The sequence below is a fragment of the Saccopteryx leptura genome, chromosome 2 (genome assembly GCF_036850995.1).
Source record: "Saccopteryx leptura isolate mSacLep1 chromosome 2, mSacLep1_pri_phased_curated, whole genome shotgun sequence".
Taxonomy (NCBI): Eukaryota; Metazoa; Chordata; class Mammalia; order Chiroptera; family Emballonuridae; genus Saccopteryx; species Saccopteryx leptura.
The window spans coordinates 238,214,501-238,228,923 of record NC_089504.1 but is presented as its reverse complement, the minus strand read 5'-3'; positions in this window follow the sequence as shown (position 1 = coordinate 238,228,923).

Genomic DNA, 14,423 nt, shown 5'->3' with positions numbered 1-14,423 from the left:
GACAAGCCTCGTTTCCTCTGAAAGAAACAGTCAGTGTCTGTCCTAGGCTCAGATCAGCTCCCGTTCAATATTCTTCTGCCCTGCCTTATAATTACTATTCAGCGACTCACCCACATCTGAAACCCCGACTTGAGCCCAAGAATTTCCCAAGTTTCACTCAAAATCCTGCAAATCTCATAAAAACCCCTTGAGGTCACACAAGAGCAGTATTCTTTCTGTAATGGGCCCAGAATTCTTTTTTCTTTTTTTTAAAATAAGTTTTACTTACTGATTGATTTGAGAGAGAGAGAAACATTGATTTGTTGTTCCACTTATTTATGCATTCATAGTTGATTCCTGTATGTGCCCTGACTGGAGATCGAACCCATAACCTTGGTGCATTGGGACAATGCTCCAACCAACTAAACTACCCAGCTGGGGCCGGGGCCCAGAATTCTTTAAAGGGCCCAGGCCCCGGCTAGGTAGCTTAGTAGAGAAAACAATAGACCAGAGAAGGGCACCAAATAGGCCTCATATGACTCCAAAGTTTTTTCCTTACTAGCCAATCTCAGTTGACTAAATTCTACAATTTTTTAAAAAAAAATTTATTTATTCATTTTTAGAGAGGAGAGAGAGACAGAGAGAGAGAAGGGGGAGGAGCTGGAAGCATCAACTCCCATATGTGCCTTGACCAGGAAAGCCCAGGGTTTCGAACCAGCGACCTCAGCATTCCAGGTTGACGCTTTATCCACTGCGCCACCACAGGTCAGGCCAAATTCTACAATTTGAGAGCATTCCTTCGGATGTTGGCAATAAATTTCAGGAAAGGTTAAAATGGATGCATGAGTAATCTATAGCTGTTGTCAGTCATGACTTCATTGGCATCAATAAATTTTTCATATTGGCTACAGTAACCTTGCTAGGGACTTGCAAGCTGGGTTATGTGAGGCCAGAGCTTGGGGCCCTGCCTGTGGGAGTGCTGGTTTTGTCTCGCCGCAGTAGAAAATCCTGAGGGTGTGCAGAGCTTGGAGTAGAGCGAGAGGTAGCAAAAGGAGAGGCAGGAAGACAGCCAACCAGAGGTGAATCCTTCACAACTTTGCTTGAACTTTGAGAATTAGAGTTATGCAGAGTCTGGCAGACAAGAAGCATATGAGCTCTGTGAGGTCAGATTTTGTCTACCAGGAAATCTCGTAGGTAATTTCCCATTAATAACAAGATTGAACACTTATATAGTGTTTATTATGTGTGAGGCACTGTTCTAAACACTTTCCATGAATTTATTTAATCATTACAACAACTCTAGAAGGCAGGCACTGTTTTTAATCTCCATTTTCAGACAAGGAAACTTGAGGTTCCAAGACATCTATGACCAGCCCTGGTCTATGGTCTCAAAGGCTTAGAAATCTGACTTAAGCCAGCACATCAAAATAGCAGCAAAATGTTTTAGAATTGCACTGACATTAATTAGAGCTTAATAAGCCCAATATTCAAAACCAAGATGCCAAATTATTAATTTATGATGAGAAATTTAAGCTCTCCAAGAGCACAATGTTGAGGCTGGCATGACTAGAAGCATTCTCCCCTTGTAGGCAGACAAGCCAAATTGCAATCAGAACACAGCTTAAGGAGCTTATAATTAGAACCAAGAGAGTTAGATGGATGAGCTTAAAGAGTGTCGTCCCTCTGCTTAGTTTTTTAGACATACTCTGCCCTTCTTGGGATAGTCTCATCAATGAGTCTGTAATACTAGACCTCGATGGCTGAGCCTTATATTTAAATTTACTGATTGATTGATTTTAGAGAGAGAGAGAGAGAAAGAAAAGAGAGAGAAAGGGAGAGAAACATTGGTTTCTTGTTTCGCTTATCCACGCATTCACTGATTGACTCTTGTATGTGCCCTGACGAGGGATCGAACCTACAACTTTGGTGTTTGAGGACAATGCTCTAACCAACTGAGCTACCCAGCTAGGGTCTGAACCCATTTTAACAGGACTCTTGATAGTTACTTCTATGATGCTTCTTTTTTTTTTTTTTTTTCTTTTCTTTTTTCATTTTTCTGAAGCTTGGAAACAGGGAGAGACAGTCAGACAGACTCCCGCATGCGCCCGACCGGGATCCACCCGGCACGCCCACCAGGGGCGACGCTCTGCCCACCAGGGGGCGATGCTCTGCCCATCCTGGGCGTCGCCATGTTGCGACCAGAGCCACTCTAGCGCCTGAGGCAGAGGCCACAGAGCCATCCCCAGCGCCCGGGCCATCTTTGCTCCAATGGAGCCTTGGCTGCGGGAGGGGAAGAGAGAGACAGAGAGGAAAGCGCGGCGGAGGGGTGGAGAAGCAAATGGGCGCTTCTCCTGTGTGCCCTGGCCGGGAATCGAACCCGGGTCCTCCGCACGCTAGGCCGACGCTCTACCGCTGAGCCAACCGGCCAGGGCTATGATGCTTCTTTTCTATGCTTCCAAATAGATCACCTTCTGATAGACAAAATTTTTAAAAATTGTGTTGAACTCCTGAATTCAAGACTAGCTCTGGCTTGGGAATAATGCATTGTATATGTACTTTACAGATCTCTTTTATACACCAAATGAGTCTTAATTATCAACGCCACAGAGCCTAGTTGTAGCCATTACACAGGGTGAGTCCTCTGTAATGACTGTTGAAAGAATGAGAATGAAGGAAGGAATGAACAAATGCATCTCAATGTCAGATGACTTAAAAGTAGCTCTCCATCACTATGGGAAACATATGGAGAGTCCTTAAAACTTCAAAAAGAGAATCTCCATATGATCTGAAATTTTCATTTCTGGAATATACTCAAAAGAACTGTAAGTAAGGCCTTGAGATATTTGTATACTCGTGTTCATGACAGCATTATCTGCAACAGCCAAAATGTGGAAACCATGCACGTGTCCATTAACTGATGAATTGATAAATAAAATGTGGCTGATACATATAATGGAATAGTGTTCAGTCTTGAAAAGGAAGAAAATTCTGATAACACAGATGAATCTTGAGGACATTATGCTAAGTGAAGAAAGCCAATTACAAAAAGACAACTACTGTTGTTTCCAGTTAGGAGGTGCCTAGAATAGTCAAATTCATAGAGACAGAAAGTAGTGATGGTTGCCGGAGGCTGGGGGGAGGGGAGAAGGAGTTGGAGAGTTACTGTGTAATGGGTACAGATGTTCAGTTTTGCAAAACAAAGAGTTGTAGAGTATAAATGTCGGTGGCAATGGTAAAAACAACAATGTGAATGTACTCAAAGCCACTGAACTGTACACTTAAAAATGGTTAAAGGGGTAAATTTTATGTTCTGTGTATTCTTCCAGAACTGAACAACAACAAAAAATAGCTCTTCCATGCTAACTCATGGCTTATGTTTTTAAACCTGAGCTCTGTTTCCATAAAACCAATACATCAGCTTCTGTATTTGTCCTTGTTCAGTGCAATGATTTGCCTGTCACATTTCATTCTGTTTGAGACTCCCTACGTTATGGTGTCACTGTATCAGCTGTACACAGAGTTGTGTAACATAGGACACACCATTTCAAAATAAAGGCACAAGCAGTATTGTCACTACTTGTTAATTAAAAGGACAGGCTTTCCATTAAGAAAATCAAGACAATATTCATGGTTGATAAACAAAGTAACTTGACACTGGGTTGATATCAACTTTGAGAATTTTTCTACATGAGAGGAAGGGAGACAGTGCGACAAACTCCCGCATGAGCCCTGACCGGGATTCACCCAGCAACCTTGTTTGGGGCTGATGTTCAAGTACTGGGCCATTTTCAGTGCCTGAGCCCAATACACTTGAACCAATCCAGCCACTGGCTGTGAGAGGGGGAAAAGGAGGGAAGGGGAAGAGGGAAGGGGAGAGAAGCAGATGGCTGTTTCTCCTGTGTGCCCTGACTGGGAATCAAACCCAGGACATCCATATGCTGGACTGATGCTCAATCCACTGAGCCACCAGCCAGAGCCTTTGAAAATCTTAACAAACTTATTTTTTTAGATCCTCAAGAAATAAATGTACTAGCTGAGTGCAGTTGAACAAAATTATTATAGAATTAGCAGTTTCCTGACCTACTTACTAACAAAAAGCTGAATCACTCCATTGGGACCCCAGGGAAATGCAGATTTATACCTTTGAAGTATTGCTTGGTTTTTCTTCAATTAAAATAAATTCTGGGACCAGTTTTTGAGTCCTTGCCATCTTCTCCTCCTTTAATGGGTAATTTCATATGTCTTCTTGAATATAAGCCTTGGCGAATTCTTGATTTTTGTAAATGCAAATGTGTAATAAAACACGCACACAGCTTTCTTCTATGCAATTATTTTCTAAACCCAACAGGAGGACCCACTTCTCTCACTAACCCCTTCCTTTATTAGACTGGGGGTGGGTGGAGTGGACTGTCAAAAAGAACAGCCCAATGTGCTTTGCTGAAGATGGGAATCAGGGGAGATGGGGTAAACGGTCACTCTACCTGTGGTCACACCAATGAAGGAGAGACTCCTCCATTCCCAGGGGCATGGGGCCACGTTCAGCGCTCCATTTCCCACCCCCAGGCCGTCGCCAAACCTTTTCCAAACACAGAGCACAACCTTTCTCCTCCTGTCAAATATTCTAGTCCCCTTTCCCTTCATCATAGTTTTCCTTTAAGAAGCTTTCTTCCAGACGAGGAAACTTTTCCATGTCAAACCCACAAATGCAATTCCTGACCAATATTTCATCAACCATTCGCTAATTGCTATACTTATACTGATTATGTGCTTGTCTTATTTCCCTGAGTAAACCAGGTGTCCTTGGCGACAGCCAAATCAAGGGCCTCACTGCATGATTATCTCTGTTTCTGGGCTTCCCGTTCTGGCAGTAGTACTGTCATTCTGTTGCCCGGGTTAGGAACCACAGAGGTACATCTGCATCTCCATTGTCCTCACTCCCGCTCCTTAATATCCAATCAGTCTTCGAATCCTAGCAATTCTTTCTTTACAACCTCTCTGACATCTTTTTTTTCCATTTCCGCCATACCTTCCATCTGGACTCCTCCAGCAGCATCATAATTGGTCTCTGATTCCCGAAGCCCACCTGTGGTTCATCCTTCACACCAGCACAGCACAGCGCAGCGCAGCACAGCACAGCTTGATTTGGGTCACTTCACAGTTTTAAAATCTCCATTGGCTCCCCCATTGTCTTTGGCTTAGCATTCAAAGCTAGGTAGGTGGAAAGACCACAGGTTGTGAGCAATCTGACCTCTGTTCAAATTTCAGCTGTTCCCTCTACTAGTTGTGGGGTTTGTGGTGGGCAAGACCCTTCATTTCTCAAAACCTCAGTTTCCTCATCTATAAAATGGGAGTAATCATACCCATCTGGGAGGATCACTGTATGGTTCAAGCAAGAAAATGTGAGCTAATTCTTGGGCTGCTCATAGTAGGCAGTCAAAGAGGGCACCTTTTTCTTTTCATCCACAGGTAAATATATTATCTAATAGGTTAATTGAGTGTTATAAACAAAACTGTAAAAAATACTTTTATTATTATTTTTTTGATTTCAGACTTTATTTATTCATTTTAGGGAAGAGAAGAGAGAGAAAGAGAAGTGGGGGAGGAGCAAGAAGCATCAACTCCCATATGTGCCTTGACCAGGCAAGCCCAGGGTTTTGAACCGGCGACCTAAGCATTCCAGGTCGACGCTTTATCCACTGCACCACCACGGGTCAGGCAAAAATAAGTTTTAAGTTTCAAAAATAGCATCTTTTCGCCTGACCAGGCGGTGGCGCAGTGGATAGAGCATCGGACTGGGATGCTGAGGAGCCAGGTTTGAGACCCTGAGGTCACCAGCTTGAGCACGGGCTCATCTGGTTTGAGCAAAAGCTCACCAGCTTGGACCCAAGGTCGCTGGCTCGAGCAAGGGGTTACTAGGTCTGCTGAAGGCCCATGGTCAAGGCACATATGAGAAAGCAATCAATGAACAACTAAGGTGTCTCAATGTGCAACAAAAAACTAACGATTAATGCTTCTCATCTCTCCATCCCTGTCTATCCCTCTCTGACTCTCTCTCTGTCTCTGTAGAAAAGAAAGGAAAAAAAAAATAGCATCTTTTCTTTTTCCTCAAGCCAATGCTAACCTACCTTTCCAATATCATTCTCTCCCTCCTCCTCCTCCTCCTCCTCCTCCTCCTCCTCCTCCTCCTCCTCCTCTTCCTCCTCCTCCTCCTCCTCCTCCTCCTTCTTTTGAGAGAGAGAGAGGCAGGGAGAAAGAGAGACAGGAACATCAAGCTGTGCCTGTATGTGCCCTGACCTGGGAATCGAACCCGCAACCTCTGCCATTCTCTTCATCCTTCGGTGGTCTCCAAACACAGCCTCTTGGCTCCTGTGTCTTTGGAGAAGCTGTTCCCTCTACATGCTTTGCCATCCATCTTTGTCCATGGAATCCCCTACGTACTTTACTGGCCAACTTCACAAAGTGTCCCTGGATCAATTTTGTCAAATACTGTCAGTGGCATTCCAAAGGGGGAGATAAGAGTGTGTTGCCACCGACATTGTTTAGAATTGCCCGCTCCTAGTGATAATAACAGTCACACAGGCTTTCAGTTTCGTGCCAGCGTATCTAGTGAAAAGCCCCTTCCCAGAATTCCAAAACATACATAGCATCATTTATAAGGTGTTTACTATACTGTTAAATATAATTCATTAATGGATATGATTATATAGTTATTTCTGGTTAGGTTTTCTATCCTTTATAGAATTGTCAACTTTTAGGGCAAGTATCATAACATACATATTTTTGTTTCCCACATAATATCTAACACCATAGCCTCTATGTAATAAATGGTCTTAATAAATGAACGGTCTAACACCAACCCAATAGATCATGTTAATATGTAACAAAACCGGTATTCTGAGATCAAGGTGCTTTTTTTCCACATCTTATTGAATGAGCACTGACCATGCTAGGCAATGTGCTAAGTGCTTTGCATATACCGTGTGTCTGTAAAGTCATGGTGCACTTTTGACCGGTCACAGGAAAGCAACAAAAGACGATAGAAATGTGAAATCTGCACCAAATAAAAGGAAAACTCTCCCAGTTTCATACCTATTCAGTGCAGTTCCATGTGGGCTCACGCACAGATTTTTTAGGACTCTTTAGGTAGCTATCCCATATAGCCTCTACAGACTCATCACTGACTGATGGCCTATCAGAACAGGGTTTCTCCACCAAACCGCCGGTTTCCTTCAACTGCTTATCCCACCGAGTAATGTTATTCCTATGTGGTGGCGCTTCGTTATAAATGCGCCAATATTCATGTTGCACTTTGGTCACGGATTCGAACTTTCTTTTGTACCATCCACATTTGGACTGGCATGGCCGTGGGCTGCTCCGCTGTATACACGGTGTTATGTCATCATCTGCGCATGTGCACATGCTGCCACATCATCCTACAGAAATTGGGAGGGTTTTCCTTTTTTTTTTTTTTTTTTATAATTTTATTTTTTTAATGGGGTGACATCAATAAATCAGGATACATATATTCAAAGATAACATGTCCAGGTTATCTTGTCGTTCAATTATGTTGCATACCCATCACCCAAAGTCAGATTGTCCTCTGTCACCTTCTATCTTGTTTTCTTTGTGCCCCTCCCCCTCCCCCTTTCCCTTTCCCTCTCCCTTCTCCCCCCTTAACCACCACACTCTTATCAATGTCTCTTAGTCTCACTTTTATGTCCCACCTACATATGGAATAATGCAGTTCCTGGTTTTTTCTGATTTACTTATTTCACTTCGTATAATGTTTTCAAGATCCCACCATTTTGCTGTAAATGATCCGATGTCATCATTTCTTATGGCTGAGTAGTATTCCATAGTGTATATGTGCCACATCTTCTTTATCCAGTCATCTATTGATGGGCTTTTTGGTTGTTTCCATGTCTTGGCCACTGTGAACAATGCTGCAATGAACATGGGGCTGCATGTGTCTTTGTATATCAATGTTTCTGAGTTTTGGGGGTATATACCCAGTAGAGGGATTGCTGGGTCATAAGGTAATTCTATTTTCAGTTTTTTGAGGAACCACCATACTTTATTCCATAATGGTTGTACTACTTTACATTCCCACCAACAGTGTATGAGGGTTCCTTTTTCTCCACAGCCTCTCCAACATTTGCTATTACCTGTCTTGTTAATAATAGCTAATCTAACAGGTATGAGGTGGTATCTCATTGCAGTTTTGATTTGCATTTCTCTAATAACTAAAGAAGATGAGCATCTTTTCATATATCTGTTGGCCATTTGTATTTCTTCCTGGGAGAAGTGTCTGTTCATGTCCTCTTCCCATTTTTTTATTGGATTGTTTGTTTGTTTGTTGTTGAGTTTTATGAGTTCTTTGTATATTTTGGATATTAGGCCCTTATCTGAGCTGTTGTTTGAAAATATCATTTCCCATTTAGTTGGCTTTCTGTTTATTTTGTTATCAGTTTCTCTTGCTGAGCAAAAACTTCTTAGTCTGATGTAGTTCGATTCATTAATTTTTGCCTTCACTTCTCTTGCCATTGGAGTCAAATTCATAAAATGCTCTTTAAAAGAGGGTTTTCCTTTTATTTGGTGCAGATTTCACATTTCTATTGTCTTTTGTTGCTTTCCTGTGACCGGTCAAAAGTGCACCATGACTTTACGAACACACTGTATTATTCATTCATCATAAAAATGTATCAAGATCCTACTATAAGCCCTGGCTGGTTGGCTCAGCGGTAGAGCATCGGCCTAGCGTGCGGAGGACCCGGGTTCGATTCCTGGCCAGGGCACACAGGAGAAGCGCCCATTTGCTTCTCCACCCCTCCGCCGCGCCTTCCTCTCTGTCTCTCTCTTCCCCTCCCGCAGCCAAGGCTCCATTGGAGCAAAGATGGCCCGGGCGCTGGGGAGGGCTCTGTGGCCTCTGCCTCAGGTGCTAGAGTGGCTCTGGTCGCAACATGGCGACGCCCAGGATGGGCAGAGCATTGACCCCTGGTGGGCAGAGCGTCGCCCCATGGTGGGCGCGCCGGGTGGATCCCGGTCGGGCACATGCGGGAGTCTGTCTGATTGTCTCTCCCTGTTTCCAGCTTCAGAAAAATGCAAAAAAAAAAAAAAAGATCCTACTATAGGCACTGTGCTATGCCTTAAGAACATAATAGTAAAAAAAATTTACTTATACAATGCCTGGTGGTCAGAGAAGTTAATTAACTCACCCAGCGTTATTCAGTTAGCAACTTGAAATCGGATCTTACCCTGGAAACCATGATCTTAACCACAATGTTCTATTTCCTCTGATGTGAGCTATTGACAGGCCACATGATAATGGTGAATGACCAGTTTGACCACACTCGCTTACACAATCAGTAATGGAATACTCCTTGAGGATAAGGATGATGTCTTCATCAATTCTAAAAGTCTTGTATAATGTTAATACCAAACCCATACTGACTTTTGTTGGTTACTCAGTAAATACTTACTGACCATCTGCCCTGATAACTGTTACTATCCATTGAACTTCAATAGAACTTGGGGATTTAAATAAAATTAATTCACCCATAAAAATATTTTATCGCCAGTAAAACTTACTTTTCCCAAGAGTCAGAAGTGTAGTAATAGCAATGATAATAAATTATGAGAGATTATAAGGCATCCTACCTATCCACCAGCAAAAGTCTTCAGTTGTCTGGGCAACTGGATGATAAATGCTATTTATACAATCAGTTTGCTCTGAAATTGACAAAACTAAAGGAAGAAATGGGAAATTCACTTAAGAAACAGTGTTAGTATGAGCAGTATCAATAGGAAAAAATAACTTGCCTGCCAACAGATTAAACCAGAATGTAATGCAAAAAGAACAAGGCCTAACAAATGTTTGGAAAATTCCTGAAATGAGATAAAACTAAGAAATGTCTAAAAATAGTTTCAGATAAATGATACGTGTAGCAGAACACATCAGCTGTATTGTGAGGGCCAAGATCAGTGAAAAGAAGCGGAAAGATGTAAACATAGAGAAAATTAAATCACAAATCTTTCTAGATGTGGGCAGTGGAAGAACAAAAACAGCCAACTTTTGAGTACAAAGCAGTAATTTTCTGATGAGTTTGGGCAATGGAAACAGCCAAGTCATTAGAAGAGGGAGGGGGAGAATAGGGAGCAATGTAGTCAATGTTGGGAGCAATTCAGCTCAAAACAAAAGGATTTGTTTGTTTATTTGTTTGCCTAAGTGGTATGGCTCTGTAACGGGCTGGTTTCCCAATGGGATTTCCTAGAAGCAGCCAAAAGCACACTTGTGCTCACATCATAGACTCTCTTATGTATATAGCACATTTATATCCTTTTCAGGCAACAAATCCCATGGTCAAATTGTGGAAGCCTGTCATTTTAAATCACAGCTGCTCAACCTCAGGACGACTGACATTGGGGGAAAGAAAATTCCTGTTGTGGGGGCTGTCCGGCATTTTAGGATATTTAGCAGCATGTCTGTCCTCTACCCACTAGATGCCAGAAGTAACCCTTGCTCCCAGTTGTGACAACCAAAAATGTCTCCAGATATTGCCCAATGTCTGCCGGGGGCGAAATCACCACCAGTTGAGAACTACTAGAAGATGAAGGATGACCATCCAGCCCAACCTCTTAGCATACGGATGAGGAAACCAAAGCCCAAGCACATTGAATGCCTTGCTCAAAGGCACACCATTGCTTAATGCCAGATCCAACCCAGGAAACCCCAATCATCACTCTCAGTAACTCCCCTCTACACCAACGTCAGTCATTTCCACACCACCATCACGACTGTGCCATACCCAATGCCACCTTTATTATTATTTATAACTTTTATCTGATTTTACTCATTTTTGTAACTTTATACATTTATTTTAAAAGGAAAGCAGGCATATAAGGGAAAGGACAGCAAATGTAAACGTTAGGAAAGATCATGGTGTCAGAGAGAGTCTGTGCTCAGTTATTTTATGTACTTCTTTCTCAAATGCCCACACTGTGCCAACCACGTGCCAGGTACCATTTTAAGTGTTTTACATATATGAAATATTTTTGTCTTAACAATGACCTTATTAGATAAGTACTATTATTATCCTCATTTTATAAAGGAGGGTACTGGAGCATAGAGGTTCAACATCACCCAAGTTGTAAGTGGAAGAATAGGGATTCCAGTCCATGAAGTCTGGCTCCAGAGTCCAGCACTTAATCAGTAAGGAGACAGATTGGAAATGCCTGATAAGGGAGAATTGGGTCTGGAGCTGAAAACTCATGAATATTTTCTTTCCTCTTTTTTTTTTTTTTTACAGGGACACATAGAGAGTCAGAGAGAGGGATAGACAGGGACAGACAGACAGGAATGGAGAGAGATGAGAAACATCAATCATCAATTTTTTGTTGCAACACCTTAGTTGTTCATTGATTGCTTTCTCATATGTGCCTTGACTGCGGGCCTTCAGCAGACAGAGTAACCCCTTGCTCAAGCCAGCGACCTTGGGTCCAAGCTGGTGAGCTTTTTGCTCAAGCCAGATGAGCCCGTGCTCAAGCTGGTGACCTCGGGGTCTCGAACCTGGGTCCTCCGCATCCCAGTCCGATGCTCTATGCACTGCGCCACCGCCTGGTCAGGCTTCTTTCCTCCTTTTTAATTGATTTTAGAGAGAACAGAAGGGAGATAGAAACATCGATCTGTTGTTCTGCTTATTTATGCATTCTTTGGTTGATTCTCATTTATGCATTCTTCAGGTGATTCTCGTAGGTGCTTTAACTAGGGATCCAACTCGTAACATTAGCATATTGGGACAATGCTCTAACCAACTGAGCTACCTGGCCAGGGTCATGAATATCTCCTAAGCAGTTAGAAAATAATGGATACAGGTAAAAAGGCAGCCGGACAGAGGGGGAAGTGGGGTGTTAAGCAAATCCTTTTGGGAGAATTGAACTCTCACCTGGAAAAGCTGGGCAGAAAGGTGGCGGAAAGGGACAGAAGCTGAGGGAGAGGGAGTCGGGGGGAGGGGCATGATGAGCCTGAGTCAAGTGTAGCAGGTACTGCGAGAAACAGGAGCCTGGCAGGGCGAGGAAATGGTGAGGCTACAGGTGGAAATTCCGGCGTAATGGTGGTCTGGGAGCAGGTAAAAGGGACTGAGGTGGGGGTTGAGGCCCCAAAAAGGGCCCTGGGAGGGTCCAGAGGAAAAGTGTGAGGGGGTTATCAAGGTGAGAACCTAGAGATGGGGGTGGGGGCTGCTGTAATTGAGGTGGGACTGAGAAGAGGTCCCAGCAGGGTGAGCTGGGGCACCCTGACGGGTAGCAGAGAAAGCGCACGCTCAAGCCAGGCAGAACAGGGTGTCTGCTAAAGGCTGATGCTGGTGAGCACCAGCCACTGACGTGAATGTTTTTTCCCTTAAAAATCAAACTAAGCATCACTAGGGATAGACACACCACAGTTTGCAAAATGTTGAATCAATTCATCTCTCAAAAATATATAAAAAGCTTTTGAGTAACACTTGAGAAAATTTTAAGACTTTTATGTTCCCACCACTAGTTCATAAATAAAATATACAATTTAAAAAACGCACACACACTTGTAATTGCTGAATGAAAATACCAAGCGCAGAACTGCTTTATCACATGTTTTGCCAGTGCCTTGTGTTTCTTCAACATTTGACTTTTCAAAAACAAATTTCCTGGAAAATGTTCTGTTTTTTACGCTTTCTGCATTTTGCATATCAAGATGTTAATAAAACAACTTGGGGAAATTCAGTGAGTGCATATTTGGAAATAGGATTTCTTAGAAGGAAAATGTCATGTTTTGCCCTTACTGAGGTAACAGCACTTCTGTAGAAATCCATCCACAGTGTGTTAAGATTGGTCATAACCAAGTTCAACTAGGATATCAAGGTACCAAATGCAACACTAATGCAAATATATTCAAAGGAATATAAAAATGATAAAAATGTGAGTGAGGCATAGTAATTTAGAGTCAGTAAGGCCTAACCTGGCTGGGTAGCTCAGTTGGTTAAAGTGTTGTCCCGATGCCAAAGTTGCAGGTTCGATCTCCCATCAGGGCACATACAAGAATTAACCAATGAATGTTTAAATGGGTGAAACAACAAATCAATGCTTCTCTCTCTCTCTCCTTCTCTCTCTCTCCCTTCTCTAAAATAAAAAAAAGAGTCAGTCAGGCCTAAAACACCAGCATCATAGTCAAGTAGGCTATACATTGGGGTTATATACTAGCATTTTAAAAAATATATTTTAAAATTATTTTTATTTATTTATTCTTTTTTTTAGAGAGAGAGAGAAGGGGGAGGAGCAGGAAGCATCAACTCCCATATGTGCCTTGAAAGGGCAAGCCCAGGGTTTTGAACCGGCAACCTCAGCGTTCCAGGTTGACGCTTGATCCACTGCGCCACCACAGGTCAGGCCATACTAGCATTATTACGTTAAGGAATGTAATGTTAAATATATCTTGGCTACTGTTATTCTAGTATGAAGCAGAATAAATTAACCAATAAGCTTCTCATAAGCCTGAGGGTTTCATAACTCTGCTTTGATGAGTTTTAAATTCTGGCACTAATTTCCATGTAGACAGGTACTTATTTATTCTCCTAATTTCAAAGCTGACCTAATGGTCTTGAATGGTTCTAAATCAACAGTTCTCAAACTGTGGTTTACCAACTCCCTAAGGTCCCAAAGTCTCTTCCATGATATCTACAAAGTAAACACTATTTTCCCAATCATTGCAATGATAGTAAATTCTAATTTTATTAATAATAATATAACTAATTTCATAATAATACTAATGGTCTAATGCTATTTTAATTCTTCATTGTGTTGACATTTGCACTGATGGTGCCAAAGCAATAGTGGGTAACACTACTAAATCCTTAGCATGAATCAAGGCAGTGGTACCAATGTGCACTGGTGGGCATGTGATTCTTCACTACCGTGTGTTTATGTAAAGAAAAATAAATAAATAAATAAAGTGAGCCTTACCTGTGGTGGTACAGTGGATAAAATGTCAACCTGGAATGCTGAGGTCGCCAGTTCAAAATTCTGGGCTTGCCTGGTCAAGGCACATATGGGAGTTGATGCTTCCTGCTCCTTCTCCCTTCTGTCTGTCTGACTTTCTCTCTACCACCCCTCTCTAAAATAAATAATTAAAATATTCTAAAAAATAAAGCGAGTTTCAATTAAGAATGCGCCTAATGATAACTGTAATGAGCTTTTAAATCCTGACTCTTCAGTACACATTTTTTTATTTTTTTTAGTGAGAGAGACAGAAAGAAAGAGACAGAGAGGGGGAGTGATAGGGACAGACAGACATGAAGGGAGAGATGAGAAGCATTAATTCTTCGTTGTGGCACCTTAGTTGTTCATTGATTGCTTTCTCATAGGTGCCTTGACCTGGGGGGCGGGGCTACAGCTGAACCAGAGACTCCTTGCTCAAG